This window comes from Aquarana catesbeiana, linkage group LG13 (genome assembly GCF_042186555.1).
Source record: "Aquarana catesbeiana isolate 2022-GZ linkage group LG13, ASM4218655v1, whole genome shotgun sequence".
NCBI classification, from domain to species: Eukaryota; Metazoa; Chordata; class Amphibia; order Anura; family Ranidae; genus Aquarana; species Aquarana catesbeiana.
Window position 1 is genome coordinate 68,150,324 of NC_133336.1, and position 10,645 is coordinate 68,160,968.

The 10,645-nt window shown below is 43.4% G+C and overlaps 1 pseudogene; it reads right to left on the minus strand.

Annotated features, from left to right (window-relative positions):
- Positions 1–8,443: 8,443 nt before the first annotated feature.
- On the minus strand, positions 8,444–8,553 carry LOC141120738 (U2 spliceosomal RNA; annotated as a pseudogene).
- Between the last annotated feature and the right edge of the window lie 2,092 nt (positions 8,554–10,645).

The following is a 10,645-nucleotide window of genomic DNA, read 5'->3' on the forward strand; positions in this document are numbered from 1 at the left end:
TTTTCTTCTGGAATGATGTCAGCAGATTAAGCATGGGCCTGGTGTTAAAACTGCCAAGTCTTGGTTATCAGAGGCCAGTTTGAGACGTCTGAGTGAGTGTTTTGTGGCGTCTTTTGTGTTCCCACAGTGGGCAGCAGCTGCTATGGTTTTTAATGCAGATCTGTAGCATGTTAACATATGCAGCAGAAATCTGAGAGCCCAAAGTGACCCTGACGCCTTAATAAAATTTAGAAAAGAAAAAAAGCTACAAATGAGACCTTTTGTGTACTCATCTGTCCTACCGTCTGTTTGTCGGTTCTTCACTTGAGCTACATTTTCCAGTACAAATTTCATATGCAACACACTTATGGGTGACTGCTAGCCCCTCTGCCAGAACATAGCTGTGATGAAGCTGCTAGTGGATGAAAACCACAGCACACAATGGAGATATCTTGCACTTCTTGGAGATTCTGACACTGGTTGAGTTCTTGAACGGCATAAAGATCCCAGGATGGGATGGTGGTAGGACATTTGATTTTTTTTTTTTATATGACTTCAGGGTCGCTTTAAGCTTTCAGCCCTTATTTGTGTCTTTGATAGAGCTTCATGGAGATTAGAAAGCCTGCCTGTTTACATCCCACACTACAGCTCCCAGCACATCCAGCACTTATTTCTGGAAATTGTAATATGGTAATAAGTAAAAATGTATATGTTTACAACATATGCTGCTAGCTTTTTGCTGCATATAAGTTCATTTGAAGCAAACCAATGTGCCTCCTTATAGCCAGAAAAACCCTTTTCTTTCTCGTTTCCTGAGGGACTCTGGAAATCTTTAACCTTATACTGCAATAGGCCAGGTCAAGATAGCCTGTCCCTCCTATCAGCATGCTTTAGTTATATGTTAGTGTCCAAGGAGGATGGACATCTATTCTGCTTAGCACCTTTTAGCTGCCCTCGTGTTTTTTTTTTTTTTCTTTAAACAGGACTTCTCTTTTTGTTGCTGCTGAAGCAATCTGTTGTATCAGGTGGCCCAAGCTTACATTTAACTAACGGATCTTGGGTTGCTACTGCTGGTGCCAGCATCTGCACCCTGGAATCATACTATTATTTTTGGTTCTGTTGGGTGTTGCTTCACCCTCCACCCTTTCCACAGGTTTTCACCACAATCATGGAAGACTTTATGGTCAAAATCACCCAGTTATTTGCTGGCTCTGTTCGCAGAGGCCAAAAGTGCACCCTCTTCTTTAGATTCAATATCAGGCTCTGCAGCCATTGGCCACATCACTCCAGTCCTACAGGTCACTTAAACTTCTAAAACCGCAAAGACCTTTCCAACAATTTCCCTCTGGATGTTGATGGAGCAAACGGCTTATCAGGATGTTTTGAAAATGCATACTGACCATGTACCTGTTTGGTAAGGGTTCTGTGCAGTAGTGCTCTATTCCCATTGTGGTTTTGGCAGTGCCCTGCCTAACAAGGAGTTTGTTGTTCCTCTAGAGGAATATGCATATGGAGAAGGCACTTTGGCTAAAGTGCTGGACTGCAAAAGCCTTGTGTAAAAAGCTTTTGATCCGCAGGGCTTTTGAGAGATGGCGTCTCTCTTCAGACCATCTCTTGGCAACATCATCAAGGATGTTACTGGTAGCATGAGCACCCATCTTCCTTGATGGAAGATACCTAGGAAACAGACTGCAAAGTCTTCTCTTTCTTTAAACCTTTAAAGGTTCCTTATGTTTCTCCACTCCTTCAACCTCATGTCGAGACCCCCCCAAGCATGGATTCACATTCACCCGCAATGTCTGTCAAAGCCTCAGAAAAGCCTTCTTCAGCATAATGGTGTTCCCTCCACTTTCCAGAGTGGGGGATGTTTGTTGCCCTTTGTGGGTGCTTGGGCAGCTTCCATCACAGATGCTTGAGTACAGGAAGTGGTATCCCGGTGCTATGAACTGGAGTTTTGCTCCCTGCCCTTAGTTTTCTCCCCTCAACCTTCCTGTGACCCCCCCCCCCCCACAAGGTGATATGTCCAAGTTCCTGTGGTAGAATGGCTCCAGTGGTTCTTGCTACTGCTTTGCTGCAGAACTGCAGGCATGCTTGTAATATCAGGGGTAATTCTGGGCTTGCCTAAAGTTGTGTTTTGGTTTTTTTTTTTAACCACTGTCCAATCCTCCTTTAGGTGACACTATAACGCAAAGGTTAGATTTCCCGTGTCCTTCAATGTACTCCCAAGAAAATAATTTTACATGGACTACAAAAATGCTTTTATCTGGGTGCTTTTCTGAAACTAGTTTTACTTGGTATGGTCCAGACCTCAGTACCATGCTTCTCTCAACTGCCTTTGTCCAATAAGTGCCACATTGGGTAATAGAAGAACTCTTTGGACATGTAAATAACTTTTGATGGGGTTTAAATCATGAAGTTAAGGCTCTTTTAACAAAGGGAAACTAGTTTCAAAAAGAAAAACGTGAAGGTTTTCTAAGGTATATTTAATAGCAGGTAGCCTGTGGTGTCTTTCCTAAGGCAGAATGATCACTTCTAAACCTTTTAAAAGGTCTGCCAGGCTGACTTTAAATAACTAACAGAGATGCTCTGTACTCTTGTTCCAGCATCCAAAGTGACAGGAATAAACTGGATTTAGTCCAACCGACCTTACTGCAGGAGTGTTCCACCTTGGACTCCAGTCTTGGCAGAGGGGTGGGGCCTGGAGTCCAAGGCGGAACACTCTTGCTGTATCGTCATGAGCAGGAACTATAACTCGGGATCCCCACAGATCATAGCTGTCTTAGTCAAAGGGATTCTATTTCTTTTGTAACATCCATTGCTAGTGCTTAGGTATGTTTTTAAAAACTGTAAAAGTTATAAGTATTAAAATAAAATTATATATATGATTCACGTCTCTCAAAAGGCTCTGTAAAGAACTTTTTAGTAAACCTTCAGGCTTAAAAAAAAGAAATCGAGTTCCTAAATTATTGGCATCCCGTGGTAGCAATTTGAGAATATTCTTCATGCTGTTAACAAGTGTATGCTAGGTTTGACTGATCTTAAATTAATCTTGCATCCCATACAGTAATAAGCAGAAAATACTTGTTTTATTGAAATAGCACATGTATGTTACCACATTATCTGACCACATGGCCAAAGTAGACAGCCAGTCAAGTGATCCTTGCTGAAGGGGAGAGTCCTCACATAATTGAACCACTAATTTGCAATCTTTGACTGAACATCCAATTCCTAATCTTGAGGCAGGATTGTGTGATCTGTGGGTAGGCAAACAATAGCTCATTCTGCAGGAATTAAATAGTATTTAAAGATGGCTTCCAGGAATTCAGCAGCTTTGCAAAAAGTGCAGGCACACTATAAGTTAAGTCCAATTAGCTGCATGTCACCTTTTGGGATTTATCCCTATTACTTATATGTGACAAGTTTACTGCACTCCAGGAGGACACACACTGACTGGGAGAGGAGTGGAGCACACAGAGTAGCTATGCTAAACTACCCCCCCCCCCCCCGCCACACCCATTGACAGAAGCCTTTGTATTTTGTGAATTAATTCACATAATACAAAGACTTCTGTGGATGGGTGAAATGAAGGGAGGGATGGGCATAGCAGTTCCAGTAATTCTGCTCTAGAAGGAACTAAGACCACTGTGAGTTATCTACCTGGAGCACAAAATAAACTCAGATGTGAATAACAGAGATAAGTTTACAAGGCGGCAGCTACTTTGTAAAAACTGCAGGCATACTATGAATTAAGTTTAACGAAGTAGCTCTAATTTTGTCGAATTTAAAGGAGAAGTACAGCCAAAGCTTGTTTGGCTGTACTTCTATGGATCACAGGACTGCAGTTCGTTCTGCACTCCTGTGACCTGTTTTCAGCAGCGAGCTTGCTGAAGTCCTCTCTCTGCTGACGTCACAGAATTGGTCCAGGCTTGGTGTCATCACGACCATGGAGCTGGGATCCACCCAGATCCCTGGGCTGACACCCGTCTCTGCCTCTCAGTGAGCCTGAGTTGGCCGCTCCTGCCCCTTCACAGCTCAGCGCTCCAGTGAGCAAGGAGGGGCAGAGCAGACAGCGGTGACTGACAGTCAGCACCTCTCTGCTCGGGGAGCTGTGAGAACCAAGCGATCAGCAGTCTTGGATTGCTTGGTTCTCAGTGTTAGAGGCACCAGGGGACAGATGCAGCATCCACCTAGGTAAGTTTGAATCTGAAAAAAAAAAAATGTTTTAACATTTATCAGATCCTAATTTTGGTGTTGTTTTATAGCAAGCAGATTAACACCTTTCTCCAGCTGACCTTTTCCAGTATGCAAGCTGCCTGAAAATTGTCTTCCCTCAAACATTTTGGCAAATAAAGCTTAACACGAAACCTGAAATTGTCTTGAACTTTTTTCTAATCTTGTAGCAACAAGATTCTTTTCTGTATTTCTATTATAGATACATGAACAGGAGAATATAATCAGTTACTTTATGTAGCAAGAATAAGGATCAGTGTCATCAGGCTTTGGGTGGTGCTGGGCTTGCTTCTGATATCGTTTTGAGAATGCTGAAGATCATTCAGTATTGGTTGACAGGTTCTTTCAACTTTAAAGCTGGCACCCACCTGATCTACTTGGGGTAATTCCTGGGGGGAAAAAAAGGTGTAGTATATCTTTTTCCTGATGAAACAAAGGTTTGCAATAGGGTTAATATACCTGGAGGTGTCAGTAACATGGGACTTGGCATTGGTGGAAGATTGGTTAAAGTAGTGGAAACTGCAGTTCATTGTTTCCAAATGTAAAATAATGCACCTAGGGAGAAATAATCCCTTGATAAGAGTACAACATTGGGGGTACATTATTAGCCAGCACTGCAGAAAAAAAGGTTGGGGGGGTTCTTATTTCAGATGGTTGCAAAATGCGTGAATAGAAGTTCTAGGATGCATCACTAGAGGGATCACCAACAGGTGGTTCTGATTCCTTTATGTACAGTAAGTCTTTAGTTTGACCTAATTTAGAATACTATGTCCAGTTCTAGAGATCTCACCTACAAAATAATATTAATAAGATATAGCGAGTACAGAGAGTCAGCAAAAGTGGTGAAAGGTCTGAGGGGTAATACATAGGAGAGATTCCACATACTTGTATGTACAGTCTGGAGGAAATAAAATAAAATGGGGAGACAAAATACAGCAAGAGGATGAATAAGGTTCAGGAGGCAGTATTTTCAATATGAAGCCAAGAACAAATGGACATTACCTCAAACCAGCAGGATGAAAGTTCTAAATCTTAGTATTGTTTTACGAAAAGAGTAGCTGATGCTTGGAAGAGACCTCCAGCAGAGATGAGTTTGTCAATAGTGGATCCAAACATGCTTGTGACAAACCTAGAGGATACAAAAAGGTCAAAAAAATGTATACGTAGAGTACCGTGTAAATGTTTTAGGCAGGTGTGAATAAATGCGGTAAAGTAAGACTGCTTTAAAAATAAAAACATTTTATACCTTTTTTTTTTATTAATTTACAAAACGCAAATGGAGTGATCCGGGGAATAATCTAAATCAAATCAATATTTGGTGTGACTACCCTTTTGGCTTCAGATCAACATCAATTCTTACACTTGCACAAAGATAGGGATTTTTTTTTTAGGATTAGAAATGAGGTGTATGAGTAACCAGTTATACTAAGCGGGTGCTAATGATCATCCATTTCAATATGTAGCTGGAAACAGTCATTAACTAAAACAAACAGCTGTGTAGGAGGATTAAAACTGGGTGGGAAAGAGACAACCTCTGTCACTATGTATGGTAAGGTTGTGAAAGACCGTTTCATGTCACAGGTCATACACCATGGCAAGACTGAGCACAGCAAAAAGATATCGGCAAGGTCTCTCCCAGGCAAAGATTTCAAAACAGACTGGGGTTTGAAGATGTGCTGTTCAGAATAAGCAGAAATAAATGGGCAACGTTGAGGACTAGCTGCAGTGATCGCCAAGGAAGTTTTAATGTAACAGATGACACATCATGCTTACTTCCATTCAACATCGGAAGATGTCCAGCAGTGCCATCGGCACAGAACTGGCAAAAACCAGTGGGACCCAGGTAAACCTAGCTACTGTCCAGAGAAGTCTGGCCAGAAGTGGTCTTCATGGAAGAATTGCAGGCAAAAAGCCTTATCTCTGACGTGGAAATTAGACTAAGTGACTCAACTATGCACGAAAACATAAGAACTGGGGTGCAGAAAAATGGCAGCAGGTGCTCTGGACTGACTAAAATTTGAAACTTTTTGCTGTAGCAGGAAGCAGTTTGTTTGCCGAAGGGCTGAAGAGCAGGACAATGGGTGTCTGCAGGCAACAGTGAAGCATGGTAGAGGTTCCTTGCAAGTTTGGGGCTGCATTTCTGCAAATTAAGTTAGAGATTTGGTCAGGATCAATGGTGTCCTCAATGCTGGGAAATATAGGCAGATACTTATCAATTATCCATCTGACAGGGGCAGAGAACACTACGGGGGGAGATGATGTGAAGCGCCGAAAACGCTACTGTGGAAGGGTGGTGTGAAGGTGGCAGAGGAGGACACCACTATGCAGATGATGTGAAGAGGCAGAGGACTCTGCCCTGAATGAAGGGGGTTGTGATGTGAAGGAGGGCAGAGGACACTATTGGGGGGTGGGGTTGGGGGTGGTAACACTGTTCTGAATGAAGGGGAGGGCTGTGATGTAATGGGGGTTTGGACAAACTACTGTGGAGGGAGGAGTGATATGAGGGTGGTCTGAGAACACTACTGTGAAGGGGAAACTATGATGTAAACGGGGGGATTGTGATATGCAGGGAGAACTGAGAACTCGTAACGTAAGAACGGGACAGTGATATAAGAGGAGAGGAGCTGTGATGTGAAGGATCTGAGTGATCACACAAAGATTCGATTCTGCTGGAAGAAAATTTAACTGAACGGACCTCCTGTGAATTTTAATTCTATATCTTGAGCATATACAATTTCTGCACAAGCCATGTTGTAATTTAATGTTATTGCAAATTAACTTTGCTTTTCAGTTGGCAGCTGCTGTAATTTTCTGTAACGTTTAATGTAATGTGGCAACTTTTTGATTTCCTGTTTTTGTCATTGGCTCACTGATTTTCCCAGAACACGGCACTAAGATACATTTACATTAGTTACATTTTAGGCATCCCCTGCAATAGAAATGTTTGCTTTTGTGAAATATTTAAGTGTAAACTTCTAAAGGGATCCTCACACTGCAGCTTTTGTTATGAGAACACTGAAAGTGCACCAGGTGATTATAATGAAGCAAATCCTCCCATTCAGAATCAGTGTGCACAGGGCATAGTAAAACACACTCTTTGTTCAGCACAACAAAAGGTACACAGGCCATAATTCTTTCAGACATGAGAGAGATCTAGTACAAATCTGTTCAAGTTTGCGCTGCCAATTTTTTTTTTTTTTTTTGAAAGCCCATGGTGCGTGAAACTCAAAAACCGGTGCCAAAAAAAAAATGTGCACACACATAAAGAGTGAAACACAAAAAAGTGCAACAGGTACACAAGCCCTCTAAAATCAGAGGACCTTGCCCTGAATCCCCCGGGGCGTTAGGCTCCTGACGGGGACAAGGGTGCTTACACTTGGTCCATCTGGCCGAAACCAGACGGACCCCTTTCTCTGGAGGGACTGCCGAAACAGACCCCCCCCCCCCCAAGTACCAAAGGGAGACCCCATGAGAGAGGGTGAACCAAGCCAAAAGGCCATGTCCGCCCCCTCCCAAGACTTTCAGGGCAGGCCCAAGGACCTGCAACCCTACTCATCACACAGTGCAAAACGTGTACAACATACAAAAAGTGACACACAAAGGGAATAAAGTAAAAGAAAGTGGGGGAGAAGGAAGTAGGGAAGAGTGAAAAGGTGGCCATTGTACAATATAATGGCCAGCCCCTCCGGCCAGGAATTAAAAATTTCCTCCGGTCCTAGCCAAAAGGCCCGTCCCAGGAGGCAGGTGCAAAAAAAGCATGTAATGGTGCAGTGACCATGGTGCCTTAAATCAAAGTGACCCTCACTCACAGTGATCTTCAAGCACCCCTGGGCTGCCACTCCAGGGGCACATACACCATAGGCTTTCATGACCAACCCTGGCCAATGACCAGGGTTGGTGACCTGAAGTTCTGGAAGCTTGAGGAGAGCCCGGACCTCAACAAGCTCAACCCTCACTCCCATCACTCCTACCTAATTACATTCAGGAAGTACTAACTGCTCCACCCCAGTGCTATAGGCGAGCAAGCTTTCCCTCCCGAACAACTGTCCGGAGCTAGAACCACCCCTATCTAGGCCAGAAGGCCAGAGACCCAACACTCTGGATCAGACCCAGATGCAGCACCCATCCTCACCAGGAGAGCCCTTCCGGATGGCTTGGACTCGGCCCCGCTGACGTCTCGGTGGGCGTCCAGACACCGGCCCTGCCGAACCGTCTTTCCAGGTCCAATTACACCATTGGATTTGCATGTGCCCTCCCTACACTCGGAAGTTGCACAGCGCCTCCTCTGGAAACTGATAAGAACAGATACTACACTTGATCTTAGCCAAAAGGCCGAGAAGCGATATGGAAGTGGGTTCAATTCTTAGTATCCACCAAAAACAAGTAATCAGTTCTGTGCAGACTGATCCTTTCATTGCACCTTCATTACAATTCTATGTCTTTCAGCTGCAGCCTTTGATTTGTCCATGGTTGCTACCATCTTCATTTCTCTAAGCTGTTGTTCCTCCCACCTGGCGAGATGAGATGTCTCCATGTTTAAAAAGGCCCGGTGGATTCATAATTCAGCACCTTGAATTGTCATGGTGTGGTCTTAGGGAAGAGGGGGAGCCAAGTTTATATCACTCTTGCTAGACATGATACCAACAGTACAAGAGTTGGGCTCATTTAGGGCAGGGGTGCTCAAGGTTATGAAGAGCGAGGGCACTTAAAGCTTGTGTAAACCCTCACATATACCCGGTGAAGTGAATAGCCTCAGATGATACACAGGGATGAAACACATCTCCCTACACAAGTTTTACATGTATATCTGCTGTCTTCGGCTTTATATACTGTTTAGGAAGTGCACAGCATGTTAGGAGATTTTCTCCTCCTGTTCAGCACTGCAGTGAAGCCTGGGCATACAGCCAAGACAGCTAATTGGAGGAAAGGCACACACCACCTCTCCTCATAGGTAGAGACTTTCAGCTCTGTTTGTTGAATCGTTCAGGGCTCTGCTAATCTGTTTATAGCATTCTCCCCAACACAAAACTCTGGCTGCTTTTATCATATGTGACGGCAAACTTGTCAGGTGTTATCAGGCTGATAACAGAAGAACAGGGCAGGAGACCACTACGGGACACAGTGCTTTGGAGAGAGGTAACAAAACACTGCAGATACAGTGCCTTGCAAAAGTATTCACCCCCCTTGGCTTTTTATCTATTTTGTTACATTACAGCCTTTAATTCAATGTTTTTTTAATCTGAATTATATGTGATGGATCAGTACACAATAGTCTAAGTTGGTGAAGTAAAATTAGAAAAATATATACATAAAACAATTTCTCAGAAAAAAAAAATGGTAATTGGGATGTGGGTATGTATTCATCTCCTTTGTTATTGTCAGAAACCATGAAATCAGACTGAGACAGAAGTACAGTTAAATAACACTTGTTTAATAATAAAAGTAAAAAAGAACAAACTTAGTCAAAACAAGTCAAAGTTCAGTAACTGAATGGATAGTCAGCCAAGCCAGAAGTATAGGATCCAAGTAGTGGAACAGCAAGCAGGATCTGGAGCCAGAAGGGATGTCAGCAAAGCCAGTCTTTAAACAGCAAAGCAGGAGATAGTTTCTTGTGATGTGACCAAGGTGAAGGCAGAGCTCCTCTGGACTGGACGGCTTAAGTAGGCAGGACTGACGAGCAGGATCATCAACAGCTGAGTGACTGTGGAAAGAGATTGGAGCTGGCAATTAGCCGACAGCTGAGCGGCCAGCTCAGAGAAGGAAAGGCTGAGCCCAGCCCTGACAGTTATGAAGCCCATAAAAAGCTCTGGTGCAACCAATTACCTTCAGAAGTCACATAATTAGTGAAATGATGTCCACCTGTGTGCAATCTAAGTGTCACATGATCTGTCATTACATATACACACCTTTTTGAAAGGACCCAGAGGCTGCAACACCTAAGCAAGAGGCACCACTAACCAAACACTGCCATGAAGACCAAGGAACTCTCCAAACAAGTAAGGGACAATGTCGTTGAGAAGTACAAGTCAGGGTTAGGTTATAAAAAAATCCAAATCTTTGATGATCCCTAGGAGCACCATCAAATCTATCATAACCAAATAGAAAGAACATGGCACAACAGCAAACCTGCCAAGAGACGGCCGCACACCAAAACCCACAGACCGGGCAAGGAGGGCATTAATCAGAGAGGCAGCACAGAGACCTAAGGTAACCCTGGAGAAGCTGCAGAGTTCCACAGCAGAGACTGGAGTATCTGAACATAGGATGACAATAAGTCGTACGCTCCATAGAGTTTGGCTTTATGGCAGAGTGGCCAGAAGAAAGCCATTACTTTCATATAGTTACATAGTTACATAGTAGGTGAGGTTGAAAAAAGACACAAGTCCATCAAGTCCAACCTATGTGTGTGATTATGTGTCAGTATTACATTACATAT